Source organism: Rousettus aegyptiacus, unplaced genomic scaffold (genome assembly GCF_014176215.1).
Source record: "Rousettus aegyptiacus isolate mRouAeg1 unplaced genomic scaffold, mRouAeg1.p scaffold_m13_p_10, whole genome shotgun sequence".
Taxonomy (NCBI): Eukaryota; Metazoa; Chordata; class Mammalia; order Chiroptera; family Pteropodidae; genus Rousettus; species Rousettus aegyptiacus.
Window position 1 is genome coordinate 67453307 of NW_023416285.1, and position 27914 is coordinate 67481220.

Here is a 27914-nt window from a genome sequence, read left to right on the forward strand (position 1 = left end):
TGAAGAAAGAGGAAGTGAAAGAGGAAAGGACTGATTGAAAAAATTGTCAAGGGCTGAATTGTCAGTTAGTGGCGAATGTTATGGCTTCCTCTTAAAGATTGGGAATACCTGCAAGAAAGGGACACTTTGAACCTCTTTCCAGCAGTGATTGTTTATTTAGGCACAGACTCGTTGAGATGTCCCTGTGCCTGCAAAGAAAGGATGTGAGATTGCTATAGGGGGTAGAAAGAGGGACAACAGAGGAGCAACCTGCCCTCCACTGTTTAGCAAGATTAAGTTTCCAGTGGCTCAAAGGGACCATCTAAAAGGGCTGCCTGAAGGGCAAGTGGGCCCAGCAAAAGAGGTTTGGTGATTCTCAGGGTCAAGGTGTGTGTGTGTATGTGTGTGTGTGTGTCTGTGCGAGTGTGTGTATGGGGGGGGTGTTGGTGGGAGGATGGTAATTGATAGTAGTTGTTTATTTTCATATCAGGGAACCATGTGGTAAGGAATGCCCACACCTCTCCAGAAGTTACTCATAAACCCAAAGAGAGAGGTAATTTTTGTATAGTTGCCATGCAGAGAGCCCGTTTAGTCAGACTGGGCTAGATGGAGGAGCAGTCACTCAGTCATGAGGCAAAGACTATTCTCTTCTGTTATGCACATTCCTTCTCCTAATGTCTGCTCCCAGAGAGGAAGGCAAGGGAATAGCACAGACTTACCTTTCCCTTCTACTGCAACTCCTCCAGTTATAGGGTAGGGGAGAGTGGTGACTGAGAAGAGACCAACTTTTATTTATTTATTTATTTATTTATTTATTTATTTATTTATTTATATTTTTAAAAAGTTCTCTAATGTCGCCTGATATTTGACCCTTTTACCCCAGCTATCTCACTCCTCCCCACTACCCTTTGGTAACTACTAGTCTATTATTCATTTCCATGAGTCTCTGTTTGTTCGTCCTGTTTGTTCGTTGCCTTTAGGTTTATATCTCACATATAAGTGATATCATGTGATTTTCTACTTTTTCAGTCTGGCTTATTTCACTTAGCATGATTATCTCGAGGTCCATCCATGTTGACTTTTAAACAAGACCGAACTTGTTGGTAAATAACTGAAAGTGGACAGTTATGGAACTGGCTGGAGACACAAGGATAAAAAAGGGATTCATCAACACATTGGGGGTCGAAATTAGAGAGAGGAAAAATGAACTTCTCTCTGTTTGTATCCAACAAGTTCTGACTGTTCAGTTAACCAGTTACCTAAAAAGATTTATAAGGTGATAATCTCAATTGCCTCACACAAAGTAAATTTAATTCAGTTGGTAGAATGTGGCAGAAAGTTTTGCCTACTCCTTAGGGGAACTCCTAAGAACTTGTTCCTGTCTGCTATAATGATCAACTTATAAGCAGCTTGGTAGTGTCCCTGGGATGTCAAACCCTAGAATTTAGAGGCAACTACTAATTTATGTTGTGATGGGAGACCCTGTAAGACAAGCAACTGACCACTGCTGATTGCCTCTAATGTTCCAGATGTTTACCCACTTGGGAACATATAAAACATTTGCAGGTCACCTGATAAACACTTCACCTTCCCAGAAACCCAGAAGTCACAAATATCGTGAAGTTTCTTTCATCATAATCCTTAATTTTAGCCAATTTAAATTTGACCATTATTCTGAGTATCGCCTAAAGTATCCCATGATAAATCCTTAAACTGAAGATAAACTAGCAGGATACAGAACGATTTGCTTTACCAAATCCTGAACAGCCATTTTTACAAAGCTTGAGGACAAACATAATATGTTGTGTGTCTTTTTTTCTGATATAAAAAAATCAGGTTTGAGAGAGTTACTTAGGAAACTTAAGAGAAACATCTCTGTGATACATCTAACTTTGATTTTTTGCTCTCTGTTTCATTTAGTGTGGGCTGTAAAAGAGAATAAAAAAGAAAAACAAGGATTGCAAAGATAAAGTCACAAAATAACCACCATTTATTGCATGTTTATGGTCAGTCTTTATTCTCGAAGTTATAAAAAGATAAGCATTTTCCTATTGTCAATTTATTTAATGCTGATATCTTCACTTGTGTGTATTACTATATTTTCATGAAACCAATCAACGAACAGTCTTAGGAGGGTGCAGGGTTAGCCTAGATGAGGTTCTGGATAGGCAAAGTCTATCGGAACTAGAAGGCAATTTGAAAATTGTTCTTTCACTTTGCCAAGTGGAAACTAAGGCCCAGAGAGTGTAAGTCGGCTGAGCTCACACAATGAAGCTGAGGAATGGAAAGTTTCAAATTAGTAAAAGAATTTGGTAAGGATATGGATAGATTTGACTGTTAGCTTAACTGTTGCTACAAACCGATACTGGCTTAATTATAGGGAATGTACACTTAACTGAGGAAATTACCTCTTTTGTAAAAAGAAGGGTGTGTATGTGTGTGTGTGTGTATGTATAAATAGAAAAGAAAGAGACGTGACAAATATTGTAACTGGGATCTAGACACAACAAAAATTTAGTAAGTAAATGAGTCCAAATTCATTTTACTGATAGGTAAAACTAATGCTCAAAGGGCTAAGATTTGTTCATGATCACATGGCTAGATAAATAGCAGAACAAGATCAAGAAATTGGTCTGCAGTCCTGGGCTCTACTCACTAAACTGTCTATATTCATTCTTCGTTAGTCATCAGGTCAAATTTTAAACATTTCCTAAAAAATAATAAAATTTTATTTTACTAAAAAAAAATCAACTTAAATAATCTTTGTGGTCATAGACCACTGAGACTATTAGCTTTTATAAGAATCTGAAGCAGCGTATGGTGAAAAAAGCAAGCCAAAATGCGGATAAAAGGCACATTGCCAATTGCAACAATCTACTTGCCACTCTTACATTTTGTGTGGATACTTTGTCATGGGGGCCTCTCCTGTGTATGGTAGGTTGGTGAGCAGCATCCTTGTCCAGAAGCACTTCCTCTCCAGTTATGACAACTGGAAATGTCTTCAGACATTGTCAAGTATCTCCTAAGGGGCAAAAGTGCCCCAGTTGAAGAACTACTGGATTAGAGTGTTAGGCATGAGCCCATGGGTGCTGCAGAGTAGATAATACAATTTAGATACAGGGCCAAGAGACTGGATAAAGGGAGCATGGCAGTTCTTGACACATTCAATTACATGATATTTATATAATAACTCATACTGAGGATGCATATACCCACAAACTGGGACTGAGAGGCATCATAGGACATGTTTTGAGGTGTTTATAAATAAAGGTATTAGGTTTCAGTATGGTAGTAGTGATATGACACTGGGCTTGGAGCTTCCACTTTCATAGCATAGGCTACCTCCCTGATCTCCATACTTAACTATGGCTGACTGCCTGAGGTTCTAGGACACTATTTAAGAAGAATACCTTACCTGGGTGATGAAGACTGCTTGAGGAGAATCAGTTGCCCTCCACTTCCCTTTCCCCTATTTCCTGTGACCTAGAATGTGGATATAATTAGCCAGCCTTGACATCGATAAAGTCACCTGCTTAGGGGATGACACCACCAAAAGATGAAAAGAACCTAGGTCTCTGAAGATGCTTTTGGAGCCAAGCCTCTTCCTCACCCTGGACCACCCGCCTACTTCTGAACTCTTAAACAAAAGGGAAACAAGTGTCTTTTTGAGCCAGTGAATTGTGGGGTTATTTGTTCTTGCAACCTAATCTGTGTCCTGCTTAATATATATATGGCAACATGGCAAGATGAACAGTGAGTGGATTAAGGCTGATGGGAACTACAAAGAGCTGTCCAGTTGCACAGCAAAGGGATTTGCTGGAAAGAAGAGCCCATGAAAGCGGTTTTTAAGACAAAATAACGTTTACTTGATTAGACTTTTCCTGCATTTGTTGACTCTATTCAAGTAGAAGGTCAATTATCAACACCTTTTTTTTTTTTCTTAAATAGTGCAGGGTCTCTGAGCAGATAAGAGAAGTGCAGTAAAGTTATCCCTTTTCTGTCAGGTTGAGAGGTCTGCCTCCTTAGAGCTGCCTTTCATAGGGAGAGGAAGCTTTGAGTTTAGCTGCTATTTTCTGTCCATTCCTAGAGTGGTGTGCTGATGTGAGATACAAAGAAATGTCAGACATGGTCACTCCCTAAAAGCACTTACATTCTAATTAGAGATACCTGACCTGTATTAAGAAAAACATGCTGTAATGTAGTATATGGGCAACAGTAAGATCTCTAGGGAATAGTGCTAGAAATGGGTTTTGAATGGCAGATAATGATAATGGTAATGCTTACTAATTATTTAGCACATGACATGTGCCAATGATATCCAGATAAGCAGAGAGGAAGAGACACTTCAGGGAAGGAAATAAAGAGGCTTAGAACGATGGAAGTCAGAATATACTTGCTGGGTATGTTCAGGTTTTGCTGAAGGAATGCTGCATTGGGTTTGGGAGACCTTGGTACTCCAGGTAATGACCCACTTACGATGCCACAATCTAATGTCACAAAATCTCTGAAAGCAGCTTTATAGTCTAAGAAGCAATAGAAATTGAAAATTGACAGCTTTGAAATCAGTTAGGTAAATTCTGATGCATAAGTCACAGTACTACTGTTCTAGGCATGTAAACATTGCAACTTTTCATCATGATAGAAGCCAAAGTCAAAGAAAAATTATGGATGCCATCTCATGGAGGAGTCCATCCTTGTCATGGGATGTTATTATTCTGCTAATGAAGAATACAAGGAGAAAATGTTTTTGGAAAGTGGGGTGTTCAGATTCTTTCCTCACTCTACTTTATGTTATTCTCCTAATGCTAGACTCTCTGTGTGGTGGACAAACTTAAAGACTTTTTGAAGCCAGATTGTGAATCTCAAAGGGCTGAATTTATCCCATGGACAATTAATGTAATTGAGACTTTTAAAACCAGGGGGTAGCATAATAAAAATGTCTTTATGGAGATATTAATGGATGGAGGACAAAACTGAAGGAAAAAGGCTAGTTAAGATTTTTTTTAATGTAATAATTCATTCTGATGTAATTTGAGGGCCATTAGGAAACTGCGCTAGCTTAGTGAGGGCCAATTTTTTTTCTGGTAGAGGTTATTACAATGATTCACCTGTATATACATTAGAGAGATCTGGGTCTTGGAAAAATGGTTCAAAATACAGATAAGTTTGTATGGAAGAGGAAGTCAGACCCATTCTAAATAATGCAATGGCCCTGGAGGTATGTCAAAATGGAGACCTTTTGGCAGCCTATGGGTAGTAGGAGAGCACTGAATGTTACAGTAGAGAATGCCAAAATTAAATTTTCCTATGACGTACTTTTACCTACTGTGTCAATCAGGGTCCCAGCAGAAGACAGATGGCACATTATATGCTGGAAGTTAATAAAAGGGTTATTTACAACCCAGTGACAGGACTAAGAGAAACCAACGAAAGATGGCCAAGTATTCCAGAGCCAGGGACAGCCTGGGAGCCTGTTACTAACCACTCTTAGGACTGAAGGGTCAAGAAGAGAGAGCAGATTAGCTGTTCTCGGAAGCCAGAGGAATCCTGCATAAGATTGTTAACTGGCCCAGTGGCCTTGGTAGAGAGGTAGAGTCCATTCATGGCAGTGAGGATACCACAGAAATAGATACCTTGATCTCTCTCCTCTCAGTATCCAATATCTTGTACATGCTTCCCATTGATAAAATCAGCCAGAAGACTGAGAGTAAGCAAGCCCAGGGACATGGTCCATGAAAGTCAACCTCTTATAGCACAGAACAGAGTGAAGAAAGGTGGAGAGAGATGTGGGTTAGAGATGTAACAAAGGGGAGACATCTAACGTGAATCTTCCTGGTGTCACTAACCACTAAAACCCAGGATAGGAAGAAATGATCCCTATCCAGAATACTTCTATAGTGGGCCTTTTTTTAAATGAAAGTTATCCTGAAAATGCTAGAATTAAATTAATTCAAACTAAATGGCAATTCTTTAATGAATAAATAATAGATTAAAAAGTAGGAGGATATTGAAGGGATAAACAGATTTTAAAAAAATTAGATTATCTTTTGTAATTTTACCTAGGACTTACCATACTTAAACTGCTGAGGCTCCGTCTGTTTCTGGTTGTAAGCAGTTGAAGAAGGCTGAACTGAAGATTAGAGAACAATAGTGTAGGCATACCTTGTCTCATTGCACTTTGCTTTATGGAGCTTCACAGATATTGGATTTTCATCAACTTTGAGGTAAGACCCTCAACCAGCTATCTCCCTCAGGTGATGGTTAGCACTTATTTTTAGCAATAAAGTACTTTTTAATTGAGATATTTATATTACTTTTTAAACCTAATGCTAGATTTGCACAGTTTTCTATGCACTGGAAAACCCAAAAAATCATGCAACTTACTTTATTGCAGTGATCTGGAGTCTAACACACAATGTCACTGAGGTATGCCTGTATTTTTTTTTTTTTTTTTTTTTTGCATGAGGACCGAAGAGGTGGAAAGATGGATGGAAACCAAGGGTACACTTTAAGGTATGGTTTACTAAAAGTTTATCTCTTTCCCTTCTTTGGCTTATTGCTTTTGTTTCCTCATTACCTCAAGAACACATGCTGATGTTATAAATCAACATTCTAATATTATTTTTAAAATTTCTTGTCATGGTATATGTTGACTATATTTTCTCTGTTTTCATTTTAGATTGTTCTGCTTAATTCTTCAGGATTCTTGTTTTTCCCTTGTCTTAGCTTTCTCTTTCTCTCTTTTTTTTTCTATTCTGTTTAAAGGAAAAAAACAAATATTAATCAGCCTTTAAAAATTTTTATGCTCGGCTTCTAAATATTGGTTTTAACTTGGATTTATTTGTTTTAGCTCTTACCTTTCATCTCTCCAACTTTTATGGTTCTAGTATTTTATCTCACTGGTGCTAGCCTTTTTATCTTTTTTATTTATGTTTGGTTTATCTTTAAATTTTTACACCTCTTATTTTCATGTTTCAATTTTTTTTTTAAAAAAAATCACTGGGTTTAATCTTTCTTTTCTTTTATTCTTTAGGTTTTATCCTTAATAAACTTTATATTATTTAGGTTAAGATTTTTCTTTATTTTATTTTTAGACTTAATTTTATGCTTTGATTTGCCCCTTATATTTCTTCTCTGCCTTCATTATTTTCCTATAATGTTCTTGCTCCTCTCTCTCCCTCTTTCCTTCTTCTTTATTTTGCAATTTGCTTTTGTCATTATAAGAAAGCAAGAAGCTTGGCAACATGAAGAAAACTTGTAAAACAAATTGAACCTTCTAAGGCCTTTCTCTCAACTGTTCCTCAGTCACTTTTCTACTATCCCCTCAATGACCTCTCAGTTTATTGAAAAATAATCTCCTAAAATATTCACTCTATAATTCTCAAAAAATCCACAGCAGTACCAGTCTCTTTTAGACCCTCTTCTGTTGGTTGAAGTCCTGTCTTAGTCTATTCAGGCTATAACAGAATACCTACCATAAGGTTGGTAGCTTACAAACAACAGAAATTTATTTCTCACAGTTCTGGAAGCTGGGAAGTCCAAGATCAAGGTGTCAGCAGATTTAGCGTCTGGTTAAGTCTTGCTTTCTGGTCCATAGAGTGCCATCTTCTTGCTGTGTCTTCACATGGCAAAAAGAGCAAAGGAGCTCTCCAGGTTCTCTTTTTTTAAGTATACTAATCCCATTTATGAGGGCTCCATCTTCACGACCTAATCACCTCCCAAAGACCCTACCTCCTAATATCAGCACATTGAGTATTAGATTTCAATATATAAGTTTTAAAGGGACATAAATATCTAGTCTTTTGCAGGTTCTAAGGCTAAAGCCTCTGTTATCTTGTTTTCCCAACACATGTAGTTTGTACTGTGCGATTTTAGATCATTTCTATTTTCAGTGATTAGATAAGAATAGCACTGGTGAGAAGGCAATTAGCCTCTTTCCTCCTTTGATCTCAGGACTGTTACTGAGGTCCCCAAATCATCGGATGGAATTTTCTTCTTTCCTGGTTCAGTATTTTGAAAGCTAGTCATGGTTGATCTTAATGTCTACCTACCCCTGTCAAAGTGAACACTGTTTCTCCTTCATGATCATTTTATTTGTTCTTCACAGCCTACATTGGTTTTAATTACCTATGGTGCCTCAAGTGCCATGGCTGCTAGGTGGTGTGATGGAGCCTAACTTGGAGTCATTAGGGAAGGAGCAGGATTGAGCTATTTTTGTCAAAATGGACTTATTAATCTAAGTGGAAAATTATCCTCCAGGCCATTCTTACCAAAGTTTACTTTAAAATGAAAAGAATCTGTTGTTCATTCTATTTCTATTGGTAAACTGAGGACCAGAGTAATAGATTATATTATAATATGTCCCTGCTAACTAATATCTTAAAAATGACCTGGGAAAGTCATCAAATATCCTTTTTAACCCTGAGATAACTATTTCATCATCCTGTAATCAGAGTGAAATTAAAAACAGAGAAGAGTAAAATGGATGGACCGATTTTCAGACCTGGGAACTGCCCTTCTCACCATTACCAACACACATGCGCTTGGTTAATCTCTATATGTCATGGCATGTGGTGATCCATAGTATACAGTATATATAACATGGTGCTACAGGAGATAGGCTCTGGAGGGAGGCTGGCTTTAGATCCTAACTCTCACACTCATTAGATAGTTCTATCATGAACAAATTACTTAAACACTTTCTGTCCCTATTTCTTTATCTCTAAAATAGGCATAATAAATTATACCTATTGCTTGAGATGTAAAACGCTTATCACTTTACCTGGCACATCATAATTTATCGGTAAATTTAAACTGTTAACAGTATCTAAGAATCAGTTTAGGGGTTCCTACTTTCAGGAAATAATTCAGGATTGAGCCCCAAAGATGCATGAGTGCTCTCTCATGCTTAGATGCATATTCTCTTCTTTCAGTCTAGTGCTTCATACATCTCTTCTATATAGCAGTTTATGCATATTTCTTTATGCTATTTTATAATGTGCTAGTGGAATGTCTTTACATGCATTTTTTTCTTTTATCAAATAAATATCTTGATGTCAGAGATTATGTCTTTTTCACCTTTATATTCTCAATATCAAACACAATAGCTGGTACATAGTGTGTGTTTAATAAATATTTAATAAAAAATGAAAATGAATGGTTGATGCCTGAAGACTTTTAAATGATTGTGCCTTAGGTGCCTTTAAAGGAAGGTAATTCCTTTTACTTCCCAAGCAACAGATGGACAATAACTGAAACTATATTGCACTTCGTTCTGTCTTCTGAGTATCTAGATGGATAGGGTTCCTGTGCAGTTAAAATAGTGGCCAGGTTAATGGATCACTATGAAAGGAAAAGAAGTCTATGGCCCTTTAAAATTTCATGATAAACTATAAACTACTCATCCTTTCAAAAATGTTCAAATATTATAAATCTATGTGCAATCGATAGCTAGAAATGTGGGCAGATTCCGAGATATTATTGCTGGAGTTTTGAATTTTATGTCTGAGGTCATTCTCTTTATTCTATTATCTCTCTCTTGCTTCTACTCTAATTCATTCCTCTGCTTCGTAGCCAAATTTCTACAGAGTTGTTTTTGATTCCTGCATTTCTTTATTAACCAGTCACTCTACTCCAGCCTGGCTTCTGGTCCTACCACCTCCAAACAGTTTATTTAACACAATCTACAAAGCCCTGAGTGGAATGTTTCCTCTCTTCTCCAACCTCTTCTTCCTCAGGCTCCCCTCTCTCTGAGTCCAGCCACTCTGGCTTTAGCTTCGGATTCTCAAATATCCACATTCCTTCTTGCCATGGGTTCTTTGCATAAATTGCTCTTTCTCCCTGAATCTGGAATATTTTTTTATCTCATACTTTTGGCTAGTTTACTACAAGCCTATAAGATATCTTCATAGGCATGTTTTCATTTAGTGCCTAGGAAAATTTTCTTTTGTTGTTAGAGACAAAAATAATAATAATAATAAAAACATAAAATAAATAAATAAAATAAAATAAAATAAAATTATCGGTGTTCTCTTGACTTCCTCATTTTAGTTTGTTTTATTTTAATCCTATAGACACAATGAACCATGTAAGGCACCATGTTGCCTTCTTGCCACTAGCTTCTTGAGTGTCCACATTGTATAGTGGTTACTGGCCTGGACTCTGGAGTCAAATTAACTAGGTTTGAATTCTGGCTTCTATATTTACCTCTGTTTGATACTTGTAAAGTTACTTAAAATTTTTATGTTTTCAGTTTCTCATTTATAAAATAGAAATAATGATAATACTATCAAAGTGTTGTGAAAAGTAAATGAATTAACATGAACAAAGCATTTAGAATAGTGTCTGGTGCATAACAGGCACTCAGTAAAAATTGTTAATATTCTTATTTCTTATCTTATCACAGCTGGAACTGCCAGAGAGCTTCATGTGTAAGTGACTTTTGGGTCTTAAATGTATGGATTCTTGACTCAAAATTCCATTTTACTTTGCATGTAATAACACGTATAATATTTAGAGAATAGTTTTGATTCAAAATTCAGATTCTAAAGTAGAGTCCCCTTTGTAATGATAGACATTTTACATTAAATAGGAGGGATGCTCTTTGTTGGACTAACTGTAAGGACATTAGGATTTGCTCCAATAGAACTGTACAATCGAATCAATAGCAGAAAGTATCTGTGAAGCAAGGTTTTATCTGTACTCTCACCCTAACAGAAACATGACTACACATAGTAATTAGAATCCAGGAATAGAGGCATGTTATATTATCAACATAGGCAGTTCCTTACACACTCGTTACATGAAATTAGCTATTTCCTTACATATTTTAAGAGATTGGATTTCATTTTTATTTCAGAACACCAAATAAATGAGAAAAACAATCAACTCTGAATTACAGTACTCTTGCAATCAATCGTTTAAACAAATTAAGGGCAAAGAATAAGTTATTTCTTAGATTTGAAATCCTAAAAATGATCTACTCTGTACGCTTTGTATTTCAGAAAAAAACGATCTTCCTTATGCCAATGACAGATGTCTCTGTAGCCACAGACTTCACCAGCAGAATAACAAGATGATCCTCAAGATTGTGCTGCATGTGTTTATTTTTTTAAAAGCTTTCCTGTAGAGAGTTGAAAGAGCCAATGCCTTTATTGTACATCGTGCGATTATATTTGAATGAATTAGGTGATCCCCCCACCTCCCACCAATGTTGGTCAGTGTAAACAGGCTCCCGACGTGAAACAAAATAGAAATTAATTTTTACTTCATGTCTGGTGCAGAAGACACTCAGGTAGAAACACAGATCACTATTTTGTTTAAAAGGGAAATCTGCTTTGTATAAAGGGAAATATTCAGGCCCTATCTAATTGTGGTATTTTCAGTTTAGGATCTTTTGACCACAAATTGCCCTCGGAATTTCTTTAAAGGGAATATGTGAGCTTGGCTAATAACAGTAAAGTAGAATGGGAACAGAGGCAAGTTTTTGTCTAAAAATTTTAATAACATAGAATTGGAGCTAGCCCTACAGAAAATGATATTAAAAACAAAATAAACAATAAGACATTGAAATTCTTTGGATAATCTCAACAATTCCTTTAAGGATTTAATTTAGTAGCTTCACTATTTATAAATTTGTGTAATAATGGTGCCTTTATTTTACAGAATGCTTTCATAGCAAATTTCCTCACTCTGGGTCATGTTTTTTTCAGCTCATAAAGTGCTCTCTAAAATCCTTAGTCACGTTGAGAATCTGATTTGACTTTTAGGCCAATCAAGGACCATTTAGATGAAATGAACTAATGCATGTGCAAGCACTTTGAAAAGTACAAAGCACTCTACAAATGCAAAGTGGTTTTGCTGCTATTAAATAACCAATGGAAGCCTTAAGTTGGCTTTTCCAAACATTCACCTTTACTGGCAACCATTGAATAACAAATCTTCAGAAAAAAAGACAGATGTTCCCCATCATGATGTTCATTGCTAAGAGGTGTACTTCAGACCTCACAATGCTGCCTGAAGCCCTCAAGGTCTGAAACCTTTGACAGACCTTTGAGATTCTAGCCAAAAGACATTAATTCTTGAACAAGAATATTTTGTGTAACCATTTCACTGTGTCATAATGCAGTTTATTTCATTTGATTCTCCCAATGAGTTTAAGTACTAGGAAACTAGTTCTGGAATTTCTTGTGGAAAACACGATCTGAAATTTCCAAGTAGCTGGGCATCATCGCCCCCAAGTTATTTAATTAGCACATAGGAGACGCTTGTTACAGGTAATATTTGACAGCAGGACTGTGGGCGGGTTGTGGGCAGGACTGGTCTTTAAAAACTAAGGGGGTCTCCCAAACAAACTATAGATGTAGCATCCAAACTCAGAAATTCCCTGAGACTACATTTACGTTAGGGTGTTTTCCAATATGTTGCATTGAAATTACTACTGTTATGGGCTAAATTATGTTCCCTCTGAAATTCATGTTACAGTCCTAACTGGTTCCCAGTACCTCAGAACGGGGTCATTTTTGGAGATAAGGTCTTTATGAAGGTAACTGAATTAAAATGAAGTTATTAGTGCAGATCCTAATCCAAGATGACAGATGTCTTTACGAGAAGTTGAAATTTGGATACAGGTACCTATAGAGGGGATTCCGCCTCCTGGCCGCCTCTGGACTTGAGCTGCAACATTAATTCTTCCCTGGGGCTTCAGCCTGCTGGCCTGCCCTACAGACTTCAGACTTGTCAGTATTCACAATTTGGTAAACCAGTTCTTTAAAATAAATCTCTTTACATACACCTCACTTGTTCTGTGCCTCATGAACCCTGACTAATACAACTACCTATAGACATTTATATTCTTAAAAAAATATGATAGAAACTACCCCTAAATTATACATTCAACTTTAGTGACCAAGTGAATGATTTTGGAGGCATGCCAAGGGTTCAAATCTTGGCTCTGCCATTTTCTAGCAATATGTCTTTGAGCAAGCCACTTAAACTTCACAGTTTCCTCATCTGTAAAATAGTTAATAACTGGGTTGCACTGAGAACTTAAAGAAGAAAATGCTGAGCATTCAAAAAGTGACCAACATTTGCCACATATATGAATGGACATTTAAAATCAGTTCACTGCTTGTCACAGAAACTCCTTCCTTTATATCTATTTATAATGATTATTTTCTAGTCTTTTCTCCATTTCTTCCTCAACTACTGATGCCTAACATAACTCCCATACTCTTATGCCTCAACTTCTCAAGCTTTTTTGTCTGTATTAAGTTGGTTTAGGAAATTTGATGTGACAGGTGTCACATGTCTAGCGCTATTTCATTACCTATGCTATTTCATTATAATTGTTAGGAAAAAATTCAAAAAACATGAATTTTGGAATCAGAACGAATGGAATTTGTAACTTGGCCTCTGCTTAGCACTGTAGTGACCATTGACATGTTTTTTAACTTGGTCTTCATTTCTCCATTTGTAAACCGAAAGTAACAATAAATTACTGACCCTGAAGGATGTTTATGAGGATTAGACATAATGAGCTGTAAGCTCTATTGTAATAATAATATATTATATATGTAGTGTGGGACTGGGAAAACCTGAGATCTATTGTAACCATTCCTTAGCCTTAAGAGGTATCAAAAAGGCCAATAAAACAATATTTTTTATCTGATTAGGTAGCTAGTCAGACATGAGCGACAGGAGGAACAAAGGAATAGGGGTCCAGCCTAGAGTCCGACCAAAGAGCATTCAATAATAGTAGAATTTTGAGTAAGCACATGTGCACTAAGAAGAGTAATATAGCAGCCAGGTGTCAATCAAAATCACCTCACTTGCCAATCATTAGGAATGCCTTTGGAACCACTCACTACAGCCAAAATATAAGGCAGATGGTCCTGCCCATTTTTATGCATTTCTGATTTCCCTTCCCTTTTGCCTTTCTTGGTTCTCTCTCTTTTTGGTCACCTACTGTGGCCTTTTTGCCCCTTTGTACCCATTTTGGCTTGTTTATGTTGGTTACAGCGCTGAGACCATTACCTCCTTGGGATATACTTTGTCTTTCTCCATGGGCCTCCCTAGGGGCATTCTTTGGCATTCCAAAATATACTTTTGATAAAACTATTAAATCTCAATGACCTGTGATTCTTCACTGCCATCATTTGAGGAAGAACTGAGGAAAAATGCTAACTACACAGCTGTGCCATCATTATCTCTCTCACCCCCCTACCGTTGGGGCCACACCAAACTCCTATTGGTTCCAATGGTGACAATTATATCAGGCTTGTAGCCAAAGAAAAACAACAAATAGGTGTCAATTCTTTTAATTTTTTTTTTAGGGTGACATCATTAATGAACATTACATAACGGGATCTTCCTAGATAAAAGAACCAATTAAATAAACAACAACTAGATCAACACCTCCCAAAGTATTTTTATTAAGGTTTATAGCCCATTCTCCTCTGGCAAATTATACCAGCACCCTCATCACTTAAGTAGTACAAAGGCTGTCTTACCTAGGACAAGTACTTTCTAACTACTAAACATAGCACTTTCTCATTTCTCCTTTGTCCTTAGTACAAACGCAGCAAGAGAGGGCATGACAGACAAGACTGAGTCAGTTCCTGATTGCCATGGTCATTAAAAAAAAATCTTTGCCTAAAATTCGCTCCTTGAAAAAACCTGTTTAGAGACCAAAATTTTAAGGAACTGCAGGGTCCACACTCAACTGCTGCTCTAAAGCCACTTGGGACAAGTCCATTTTGTGACTCACACTGTTGATGAACTAAATGACTAGATCGATTTAAGCATACAGCAGAAGCACTGCTCCCTCAGGGCCCTTGATGTATCTGCATGAATGGTGTTAACAATTTCTATAAATTAGGAAAACAGTAATTAGGCCTACTGAGTTGAAATCCAGGGACAGAAATGTTTTTTTAATAGTTATAGCCACAGATAGGAAAGCAGAGCCGTAAAAAGAAATGTATTGCCTTGCTTAATAACCCCAGGAAATCTTCAGACCATATTGTTTTTCTCTTTTAGTCTCTGAAAAAGTAAACAATTCTACTCCCAACCTTTAATTCTTTCTAAGATTATTCTCACTTGTGAAAACTGAATCTTCATTCTGAAGGAATGCAATCAGAGGCTGGAAAGTACAGTAGAAGTATACATGGTGAGAGTGAATTCATTCAAAGACATCTAGACACCCAAGCAAGTGCTTCTTGAGTTTAAAGATGATACTGCTGTGCTAGTAAGTGCTTAACCAAAGAAACTCTGGATGCTCATAAGCAGATGGACAAGTGGAAACTGTTCTAGCACAATTAAGAAAATCAGAACCTAAGCTGACAATGGGAGAAAGCTAAGAAACACTTAATTTTCATTATGGAGCCTCAGAAAATCTTGGCAATTGGGAGTGCCAGGTACTTTTGAAAATCAGGGTGACAAGTGTCCAACAACAGGGAGTTTCTTAATTATGGTACATCCACACAGTGGAACATGATGCACTGTCCAAAAAAAAAATGGAGACTAAGTCTATGATAAAATATGATGAAATACCCAGAACATATTAAGAGAAAATTCCAGGTGCAAAATGATGTATATGGAACACCACTTTTGTTAAAAAAAAAAAATGGGAAAAATAAAAACATATAATTATATTTTAGTGTGATATTATAATTTATAATAAAAATATATATTTGCAATGGGAGCATCTTTTGTCATTATATTTAGTCTCTTGTCCTCAGTTTCCGAAATTGCTTCAGAACCATTAAGGTGAAATGGATATTTTGTTATGCATAACACAACTCTTTTCCACCACAATTGAGTTTATGTTAATGAGATGGCTTTTGGAAAGCACTTAAGGATGGGGGTTGGTTGCCAAGAGAACCAACCATGAATGGAGGATTAGAGCTTTCAGTTCCATCTCTGATATCCAGGTTGGGGAGAAGAGCTAGAGGTTGAATCAATCACCAATGATGTAATCAATCACGCCTATATAATGAAGCCTCCATTAACACAAACAGACTGGGTTTGGAGAGCTTCTAGGTTGGTGAACAAATGGAAATTCAAGAAGAGCAGGTTGCCTGGAAAGGGCATGGAAACTTTGTCCTTTTCTTATATCTCGCCCTATGTATTTCTTCCATCTGACTTTTTCTGCGTTATATGTTTTTATAGTAAACCAATGCTCTAGAAAGCATAATGATTTTCTGAGTTCTGTGAGCTGTTTTAGTAAATTTATTGAACCCAAGGAGGGGGTTGTGAGAGGTGCAGGTAACAACTGGGGCTTGCAATTGGCAAACTGAGTTGGAGGGTGTCATTGGAACTTACAATTTGTAGTCAATTTGTCAGAAGCACAGGTATCAGTCTGGGCTTGTGACTGACCTCTGAAGTAGAGGACGGTCTTGTGGGATTGAGCCCCTTTATCTGTGGAATTTGATGCTGTCTTTGGGTAGATAGTGTCAGAGTTGAGTTGAAGTCTTAGACACTCAGCTGGTGTTTGGAAAATTGCTTGTTGGTGGGGGAAAACTCCTTCTACATATTGAAATTGGGCACAGAAGCCAAATATTTTGTATTTGCATAAAGAAACCCAGAAGAATAAATAAGGAACTAATAAAAATCATGAAGTGATGAATGAATTTAGAAGGAAGTGTGTGGGGGGATGAGATTTCTCAATATTTACTTTCTAATTTTGTTTTTACTTTTTAATTATGTAAATGCAGACCTATTAAAATAATTTAAAAACAAAGTGGTGCAAAACATGTTTCTGATAAAGGACTGGTGTCTAAAATATACAAAAATCTCTTAACATTCAACTCTAAGAAAACAAACAACTCAATAAAAAAAAATGAGTGAAAGATCTGCACAGACACCTCACCAAAGAAGATTCTCAGATGGCAAATTGGTATATGAAAAGATGCTCAACATCACATGTCATTAGAAAACTATAAATTAAAACAGTAGCGAGATACCAGTAAACACCTAAAACCCAAAACACCGACAGCAACAACAAACAACAAAGATATTGTTAGTGGGAATACAAATGCTATAGCCAGTTTTGAAGATAGCTGGCAGTTTCTTAAAGAACTAAGTATACTTACCATGCTACCCAGAAGTTGTGCTCCTTAATACTTACCAAAATGAGTCGAAAACTTATGTCTACATAAAAACCTGTACATGAATTTTTATAGCAGCTTTATTCATTATTGCCAAAACACTGAAGTAACCAAGATGTCCTTTGATAGATAAATAGACAGTCTGTGGCATATTCATAAATGCAATATTAATTAATGTTAAAAAGAAATGAGCTATCAAGCTATAAAGAGACATGAAGGGACAAGATTCTTTGCCCCTTCTACCACGTGCAAACACAGCAAGATAGCTATCCATGAACCAGGAAGCGAGCCCTCACAAGACACTAAATCTGCTAGCACCATGATTTTGGACTTCCTAGCCTCCAGAACTGTGAGAAATAAATTTTTGTTTTTTAGTTACTCAGCCTATGGTATTTTGTTATAGCAGCCCTAATGGATTAAATAAGATATTTATGATTGCAATTACATGACATTCTAGTGTTTCCAGAATGAAAGTTCTATCTGGTACTTAACATGATAAAAAAGGTTCACAATAAGCCTCATCATTATAAAATTTAGAATATTAGGGAGCAAATGGAATATTTTAAAATGCTACAAAAAAAACTACGTATAGAGATTCAAAAATCAGAACAGCATTGGTTTTCTTAATAGCAATTTCAGAAGCTAGAAGACACTGGAATCTTGCCTTCGAAAATGAGAGAGGAATTAACTAACTTCTTACATGGGAGTCTTTATACATAAAAATTTAATCAATTGTCAGGGAAAAATGTAGGCATTGTTAGACATGCAAGGTATTAAAAATTTTATCTTCCCTGTAGCCACTCTCAGGAAGCTACCAGGACAGTATGTAAATTCAGGAAGGTGATATGTGGAATTTAGGAAACAGAGGCTCCCATACAAAAAACAGACAAAAAAGTCTCTAAGACAAAGGAAAAGGAGGTCCTAAGATGACAGTTGTGCAGGCAGACCTGGAGAGCAATTTGTTCCAATGGGAGTGAGAGAACAGAATTCCGGGAGTGATGGTTCTAGAAAAATTAATTTGATAGATCACCTGTGTGTTTGAGAAAAGATATACACCTAGAACAGAGCTTGAGGATAATTTTGTAATGAGGAGGAGGCAAAATTATACAGGAAAGTGAATTTAGTTATAGTATACCAAAGAGCTCAGCTGTGAACAATTTTCACAGAGTTGTAATAATGTGAAAATTAAATATCAGTATAACTGGAGAGCATATTAAAAATATTAAATATTTACCAACTGGTCTAATATGGGCCATAAACCAAGGCATACTGCACACTGGGTAATGCTGAGGGCATTTTGCTGTGCCAGGCATTACTGTATTCATTGCTGGATTGTGGAAGGATCATATCTGGGGGTTCTATTGCTGAGCTAATAGAGGTGTCACTTGGGAACCTCAGAGAAGTCACTATTTTCCAATTTATAGAGAATTTTTTCAATGTCTTAATACTAGCGGATACTGGTTGATTATTAAACATCAATATTAGGGAGCTGAAGGAGAAAAAATGTGTGTGTGTGCATGTGCGTGTGCATGTGTGTGTGTGTGCGTGTGTGATGTGGGAGTGTGTGATAAAAGGTATAATGTATAAACCTGACAAATTAAGAAGTAACAGTACAGTGACATTATTTAGAAATGCGAAAATAAATAACAAATTAAAAGAGTTGAAATAAGTTAATGCTGGTTAATCGGAATGGAGGAAGATGAGAAGCGTAAGGGGACAAGGGACTACTGTTTTAGAATAGGCTTTGAAAAACTGTTGAATTCTTAAACCATGTACATGTATTACTGATAAAAATAAAAATAGAAAGTGAATGTCAACCGTGTACCAGTTTCAGTGATATTTCAGGGTAGGTATTATCATTCCCATATTACTATAAGGAAGAAAGGTAACTGATGGAAATGGTGTCTTTTCTCCTCTACTGTTTCACCTGTCAAGGTGGGAAAAGGAATATTTTTTTATATATTGGAAGACAAATTCAAGGCATTTATATCAAGAAGAGTTCCGAAAGCATTAACTTATATTAAAGATTAATCTTATTCACCTTAAAAAGAAGTTAGCAATAATTAAGTTTTGTGTTTCCTTGTGATGGAAATGTCAAAGGAATTACTTAGCATGAACTCTCTCAAAATGTGTCTTAACCTCACTATGAGAAAAAACACTGAATTGGAAGGGCCTTGATGAAATTCATTATTACATTTTTATACTTTTTAGTAGTCCTTGCTTAATTAAAAAACACTAGAAAGAAAATGAACCACCAGAAAAGATTTTTTAAAATCAGGTGAGGAAGATTACTTTTTTTGGTTGGCTTTGGAAACAATCTCATGATTATCTGGTTCGCGATTTTCTCACCTAGCACTAGGGCAGAGACTGTAGACATAATTCTGTTTTTGACTGTCATGGCAACTAATATGGTAGTTCTGTGGTAGGGCATCATATCTGTTGAGTTAATGAATGACAGGCGTTGGTTTTCACAGAGCTGCAAAGGTTGCAAAATCAGCATAATCTTTAATATTTATATAAATTTTCTAAAATATGGGAAGGAACTTTTGTCTCATTCCATTTCACTTATTCATTCACTTGATATATCATTACTGATATATCTCAGTTGGGTATCTTTTCCTGAAAACTAGTACAGGAAAAATATCACTTTCTTCTCTCAAATTATAATGAAGTGAATCGTTCACATTGACCAAATCATAAAATGTTTCACCTCAATGGCTATGAGGTGACCATAAACCCAGAGTTGATTTATTATCAATGTCATTAGGGTTCATAGCACTCTGAATATATTGAAAAACATATTATTATTTTTCTGGATGGCATATATGCTAGTTAACAGCTTACAACACAGTAAAATTATGTTACAATTTCAGGTGGAAATTTTTGCTCTTTCTGGAGGCTATTATCCTGGTTATTGTGATGTTAAGAAGACATTAACACTTATTAAATACTTATATGTGGTAGATATTTTCTTACAGCAACCTTATGAGATAAGTATTATTGTCCTTACTTCACAGATGAAGCAAATGAGGCACAGGGCATCATAATGATGGCCAGACCTAATAGCAAAACTGGGATCAACCCTAGAGATATTTGATTCTTATATCATGCCTTTTCTACTATGCTATAGAGAAGCTGGCCAGTAAATCTTGTTATTTTCGTATAAATTAAGACTAGATATATTAAAATCATACACATATATTTAAATTACTTAAAGAAATGTATATTGAAAGTCCAGTCTTTAATAGATTGGGATATATATTAATTAATGAATATCTTAAAATCTCATTATATACATCTATAATGTAAGCCCAAGAGGAAAATATTTTAAATAATGAGAAAATAAGAACTGGTTTCAAGTAATAAATTTTTTCCAAGCATTAATATAACTGAGACCTATAAAACAAATTGCAGTCATTATGCAAAAAACTTCTTATACTCTATGAAAAAAATAAAAGCATATTATAAAAGTATATTGAAAAGTATAGATTGTTATATTCCATCCTTAACATTTTCATAAACACAAAGTCAGAAACTATTTCTAACGTTGATAAACAGCTAACAGAAGCAAAGACTACTACATGTGAGAGGGCTACAAGGTGCGTGCACACAAGTTCGCTTGAATGTGTATAAAAATAAGCTGACATTTTTATAATTTTGATTAGAGAAATATATCATGAAGACTGAACTGCCTAAGGTTTGAGAATTAGTATAAGAGCTGTGATTCAAAATCCTCTATTTCATTTTTAAAAATAAATATTTACTTGAGTTAGTTTCAAGTATACAGTACATTGATTAAACATCTATATTGTTCATAAAATGATTTCCCCAGTTGCTCCCTCCATCCTCTTGCCCTCTGCTTAGCCATCATATTACTGCTAACTGCATTCCCTGTGCCATGCTCCCCATTCTCGTGTCCAACTATCAACTACTAATTTGTACTTCTTTGATCCTTCACCTCATTCTATCAGTCCCCCAACCCCCTCCCCTCTGTCTGTCACCAAATTGTCCACTATATTTGTGGGTCTGTTTTTGATTAGCTTGTTCTTTTTGTTCCTTAGATTCCACACGTAAGTTAAATCATATGGTATTTATCTTTTCCTGTCTGACTTATTTCACTCAGCATAATAACCTCTAGGTCCATTCATATTGTTGCAAATGGTAGGATTTCATTTTTTTTAATGGCTAAGTAATATTCTATTGTGTGTATATATATGTGTGTATATATATATACACACACACACAATAGAATATTACTGAATAGTGTATATATGTGTGTGTGTGTGTGTATATACACACACAATAGAATATTACTTAATATTAGATAATTTCTTTATCTATAATCATCTGTTGATGGACATTTAGGTTGCTTCCATATCTTGGCTATTGTAAATTGTGCTGCCATGAATATTGGAGTGCATAGGTCTTTATGAATTATTGTTTTGGTTTTTTTTGGATAAATACCCAGAAGTGCGATTGCTGGGACAAAAGATTAAATTTTTTGAGGAACCTCCATACTGTTTTCCGTAGCAGCTGTACCAATTTGCAATCCCATCAACAATATATGAGGATTCTCTTTTCTCTGCATCCTTCTCAACAGTTGTTCTTTTATTGATGATACCCATTCTCACATATGTCAGGTGATATCTCATTGTGAAAAAAAATAATTTGCATATCTCTGAAGATTAGTGACCTTGAGCATCTTTTTATATGTCTATTAGCCATCTGTATTTCCTCTTTAGAGAAGTATCTGTTTAGGTCTTCTGCCCATTTTTAAATTGAGTCATTTGTGGGGTATTTTGCTGTTGAGTTGTATAAGTTCTTTATAAATTTTGGATATTAACCCTTTATCAGATGTATCATAAGTGAATATCTTCTCCCAAACAGTAGATTGTCTTTTTATGTCATTGATGGTTTCCTTTGCTGTACAAAAACTTTTTAGTTTGATATAGTTCCACTTGTTTATTTTGTCCTGTGTTTCCCTTGCCCTAGGAAATATATCTGAAAAGAAATTCCTATTAGTAATATCAGAGAGTTTACTGCCTATGTTTTCTTCTAAAAGTTTTATGGTTTTGGGTCTTAAATTTAAGTCTTTAATCCATTTTAAGTCTATTCTTGTATACAGTGTAAGAAGATGGTCTAGCTTCTCTCTCTTTTTTTTTTTTTTTTTTTTGGCATGTATCTGTCCAATTTTCCCAACACTATTTATCGAAGATACTATCTTTACTCCATTGTATATTCTTACCTCCTTTATCATATATTAAATGAGTGTATAGGTGTGGATTTATTTCTGGGCTCTCTATTCTGTTCCATTGATCAATATATCTGTTTTTATGTCAGTACCATGTTGTTTTGATTACTGGAGCCTTGTAGTATAGTTTGATATCAGGTAGGGTGATATCTTTAAATTTGTTCTTCTTTCTCAAGATTGCCATGGCCATTTGAGGTTTTTTATGGCTCCATATAAATTTTAGGATTATTTCTTCTAGCTCTCTGAAAAATGCCATTGGTATTTTGATAAGGATTGCACTGAATCTATAGATTGCTTTGAGTAGCATGACCATTTTAACAATGTTGATTTTTTCTACCCATGAACAGGAGATATGCTTCCATTTATTTCTATCTTCTTCAATTTATTTATCCAATGACTTATAATTTTCTGAAAACAGATCTTCTACCTTCTTGGTCAATTTGTTTCCCAAGTATTTTATAGTTTTCGATGCGATTGTAAATAGAATTGTTTTCTTAATTTCCCTTTCTCAAAGTTCATCATTAGTGTATAAAAATGCCATTGACTTCTGAATATTTATTTTGTAAACTGCCACTTTACTGAATTCATTGATCAATTCTAACAGTTTTTTTTTTTTTTTGGTGAAATCTTTAGAATTCTCGCTATATAGTATCATGTCATCATCAAATGAGAGTTTTACTCCTTTTTCAATCTGGGTGCCTTTTATTTCTCTTTCTTGTCTTATTGCTGTGGTTAAGACTTCCAGTACAATGTTGAAGAGGAGTGTTGAAAGTGGGCATTCTTGTCTTGTTCCTGATCTTAAGGAAAATGCTTTTAGCCTTTCCCCATTGGGTGTGATGTCAGCTGTATGTTTGCCATATGTGACCTTTATTATATTGAGTTATGTTCCCTCTATTCCCACTTTGATGAGAGTTTTTATCATAAATGGATGCTGAATTTTGTCAAATGCCTTTTCTGCATCTATTGATACGATCATATGATTTTTATGTTTTGATTTGTTAATGTGGTGTATCACAGTAATTGATTTGTGGATATTGAACCAACCTTGCATTCCAGGAATAAATCCAACTTGATCATGGCATATATTTTTAATGTATTACTGAGTTTGGTTTGCTAATATTTTATTGAGGATTTTTGCATTTTGAACTTGATTAAAAGGCTATGTAATCCTTCCAATGAAAAAAACCTACACATATTTTTTCAGGTCAGATTTGTTGAACTCAAAGTTTACTTTCTTTCTTTGGCCTTCGTAGTGGCGCACTCTATGGTTTTCTTCTTATTTCTCTGGCTATTCCTTTCTGTCTCTTTTCCATTCTCATGGTATTCAACTCAATCATTAACTATTAGAGTTCCTCAGGCCTCTTAAACCTTCTTCATTTCTTACTCTACATTAACCCCTCAGGGAAATTCACTGATCCTTATATAATTGTCATAAAACTATTCAGATGATTCACAAATTTATATCATTAGGGCAGACCTCTCTCTGTGCTCCATATCTGTATCATACATCTAAAATTAAACTGTAATTTCTTCCTTGTCCCCCATTCAGAACCTAAAACATTTACATTTTTTTCTATTTTTGGCAAATGGCATCCTTGATCATCCACTAATACAAGCAAAATACCCTAGAAATAGTAGGAGTCATTCTTCATTCCTCCATCTTTCCCATTCATACTGAATTCTTCACCAAATCCCAACTGTTTTTAAGTTCTAACTCTCCCTTGCATTTATCTGCTTTTTTCCACTTTTATCCCAGTCCTGGCTAGCATCCTCTCATCCTGGTCCATTCTGATATTTTTTAACAAAATGGTTTATTTGCTTTCTCTGCCCGCATCAATTTATTCTCTACACTACAGCTAGAGAATGATTTTTTCAAACATAAAAATCTTATCACGTGAGTCCTCCTTTCTTCAGTTTAAAAATTCTCCAGTGATGCAGTGTTCTTAGGATAAAGACAAAACTCCTACAAGATCATGCCAAGTAAGTCCTATACCAACATTTCTAGCTTCAACTCACACAATGGTCTTTTCTTCCCTCGTTTGCCAAGATCACTCTTGCCATAAGTCTTGAATTTAATGTCTGCTCTGTCTGGAATGTTTATTCTCATTGCCTAATTAATGCCTTATACATCTTTTAGATCTTTAAACAATAGATATATTCTCAAGGCAACTCTCTTGACTTCCATAAATCCAATCCTTCTAATTTACCCTTTAATAGACTACTTCATAGCAATATTTACACCCCCCGTTTTTTTTTTACAAAATTGAGATGTTTAATTAAATTCATATATAAACTTCATATACTGTTTAAAATTTAAAACACATAGAAATTTAAAATTTGAAGCATATATAAATATCATTACTTTATTTTTTCAATGTTTACCTTTATTGGTGTAAGTCTTTGATAAATGCCTGTCACCGTCCCCAGCCTGGAAACTGTTAGGGGTCGTTGGGATCTCTCTACTTTGGTTCGCCAGTTATCTAGCTACAGAGTGGCTTAATGAAGTAATTAACCAAACATTTCTGATTATTTGATTCCAATTCTAGAAAATATTTGTTTCTAAGAGAAGATATTCGATTGTTCAGAAAAGAGAGGAAGTCACATATTTTGGTAAGATCAGATGTAAATTATAACAATGTCAATAAATGTTTCACTAGGTACTGAAAAATAGCATAATCCAGATAGTTTTACTCATCAGAATGTTTAGTGGCAGTGACAGGCTGGAGATACCCCACCGACTCTTAAGATTTCAAGAAATTTTCAGTCCAGCCATGAACCTTAGCAGTTTTGCTCTTGTTAATTGCTGAACTCAAATCCTTGGTGGCCTGAAACATATCAATAAGTTTGATTTTAACTTAGTTATATATTCTTTGATGTTTTCCCTTTTAAAATGATAAACAATCACTATTTAATATTTTCTTGGTCCTCAGAATACTAGCTTTTAGTATTCGAACCATATCATACCAGGGTGGCACCCTAAAGAATATGGTAAAAGTTTAGGTTTCCTTTTACACCCAGTCTGTTCTTTTCTCATCCTCAACTAATTGTTGATTGCCTTGGAGCAAACAGCAGGAGGCAGTGTTGAGATGCATGGGTCTGTGAACTGGATGGTATGGTATGATTCTCCTTTAACCAGCTATATTTTTCTAGAATACCCCTTTTTGCTATTTCATAACCAAAATTAGAAGATTGGGTTAATAATCCCACAGGTTATCAGTTAATCTTCAAATTCCATGATTTTTCTCCTAGGAATTGATTTTCTTTATTGTGCTTTATACTGTCAACCAAAGTGCTTTAGTAACATAATCTAAAGCAACAGTTTCTAAAGAGCTGAGAATCTATATTATGTAGAGAATCTATATTATGTATCTTTTGAGTCAGAAAGATCTGCATTCAGAGTCTTTGGAATTAACTAGCTGTGTATTTTTAAACAAATTACTTAAAGTTGCTGAGCCTTTATTACCACATCTAGAAGCTAGTGTTAATTCTTCCTTCATAGAGATGTTATGAGGATAATATGAAATATGTATTGTATATGAAACACAATACTTGGCACATGGTCTACAACTACATATTAATGCAATTACAATATTTATTTATAATAACCAATACTTCTTATTGCTCCCTCTGACCCTATGTATGCTCCCTAGTAAGTGTAGACATTATTTTCTGGTATATATGTGACATAAAAGCTTCAAATTTCTGAGCTTTATTGAGGAATCAGAGCCCATCAGTCATTGTCAGTCATTCTTTGCATTAGATTAGCTGACAGAATCTTCAGTGAGGTCATTATTTTTAGCTTTGGAACTGTTAGAAAGTCTGTAGGAGATTTTCACAGCATTCAACAAATTAGCAAAGGTCATCAAAACAAATACAGAATTCATCGGCTCAAAATTCTATTAAACTAGTACTGTCATATTAAATTAAAGAACTTTTTACTGGCAATATTTCCTTAAAAGAATCAAGCTTTGTGTTTAAATTTGTTCCATTGTTGTTGTATTTTAAAGTCACAAATTTCAATGGGAAACTCATTCATCTCCTATCTGCAACCACCCCCTTATGTGATCATGTGATTTTCTTGTAGTCTAAAATTTCCTCACCTTTACTCTTTGTCCAAGTTCAAGTCCCATCTCTATCGAAGCCATTCCTGAATTCTCTAACCCTGATCTCAGTTCTGTTTTATTCTCAAAACAGAAAGAGTTGTGTTTTTTTTTTTTTTTTTTTTGAGTTGGGTGGGTTTGATTTTGATCTTATCTGGCTCTGTACAAAAGCATTAGACGTGACAATTAGGCTCCTGTATCTTCACAGATGCCCTTAACGACTCTCACGTATGCTTGGTGGATTCTCCAATCTCATGGAGCAGCCATCAACCAGCATGACAGATTATCTGCACCATAGACACTGCCCAGATATTACAATGTTGAACTTCTTGCTTTCTATATTGCCATAATTAATATTTTAGAAGAAATGCTTGAGGGTAAGGTAATTGGTCCATTTCTCTGAATGAGGCCTTTGAATCAAGCCAGAACGCAAGGTTGCTGGATCCTACAGCAACATCATTTTGGGTTAAATAGAGTTGCTTTACTGAATTGCACTTTGGTATTATGCCAGTAGACCACACCGATGGATAGTGTAAGAAAGAACTGGAGAAAACTCAGTGCTCTCTTTCCGAATACCTACTGGGGAAATACTACTGAATAGTAAATTAGGTTTTGTCTTTTGGAAAATTTGAATCTTACAAATTAATTGTGTTTACTTTGCCTTGGCCATTAGAAAACTTAGTGATAAATCTGTGGTCCACTACTTTCAACTGTGTAGTTCACCCCTGATAGTAGGTATGGCTTTATAATTTTTCTGCTCATAGTTTCCCTTTGCTCTGGTTATCATATCTGCCTACTTTAAACCTTTTGCACTGAAAGTATTTTTGTGAGGTGCCTCACATCTTTTGTAGAATGAAGTGGAGATTAAAAATAAATTCTTGATCTATTTCTTCAGTGAATTATAGCAATTATAGTTTACGGACCATTATTTAGCAATTATTTCCTGCATTGTGTTTTTCTTTCATTGTTTTATATCTCTACAACTTGGTTTTAAGCCAAAAAATAGTCTAAAATTTTTCTTCTATCCTCCACATACTGGCAGTGTAGCAGTTTACTGACCTTTAAACCAGACTCCTGCACACAAGTCTGCTTTTAAGTAACTAGCTGTGTGATTTTGACCTCAGTGTCATTGAGACTCAGGATTTCACTCCCCTCTTCTCTATGTGTGAGAATTGGCCTAAATAAACTTCAGTGTCCTATCTGGTTCTAAGATTTTGTCATAAGTGCTTATGTTTCCTAAGAGGATTTTTGCCAGATGCAGATATTTTGGGACAGATATGACTTAATAAACTAATCATAGATATGAGTGTGACCAGGTGACCTATTTATTGCAGAATATGCAGGGGATGAAAAGAAGGGCTCTGTCCAAGGGAAATTTGCTATTTTTTTCCATTAAACAAAGAAGAGGACACTTTCAGACTCTTCAGTTAAGAATTTAAGCTAGAAAAATAATTACGAGTGGGTAATAAAAATAACTTA

At 35.4% G+C, this 27914-nt stretch overlaps 1 protein-coding gene and 1 long non-coding RNA gene across 2 annotated transcripts in view; one reads left to right on the forward strand and one right to left on the reverse strand.

Annotated features, from left to right (window-relative positions):
- The window catches only part of GABRB1 (gamma-aminobutyric acid type A receptor subunit beta1), a 368322-nt gene that overhangs the window by 48229 nt on the left and 292179 nt on the right, over window positions 1-27914 (reverse strand). The window lies entirely within an intron of this gene.
- Window positions 6118-13756, forward strand: LOC107518999. The gene is made up of 3 exons (XR_001598998.2): window positions 6118-6203; window positions 6446-6492; window positions 10983-13756. It is a non-coding gene; the product is annotated as an uncharacterized LOC107518999 (long non-coding RNA).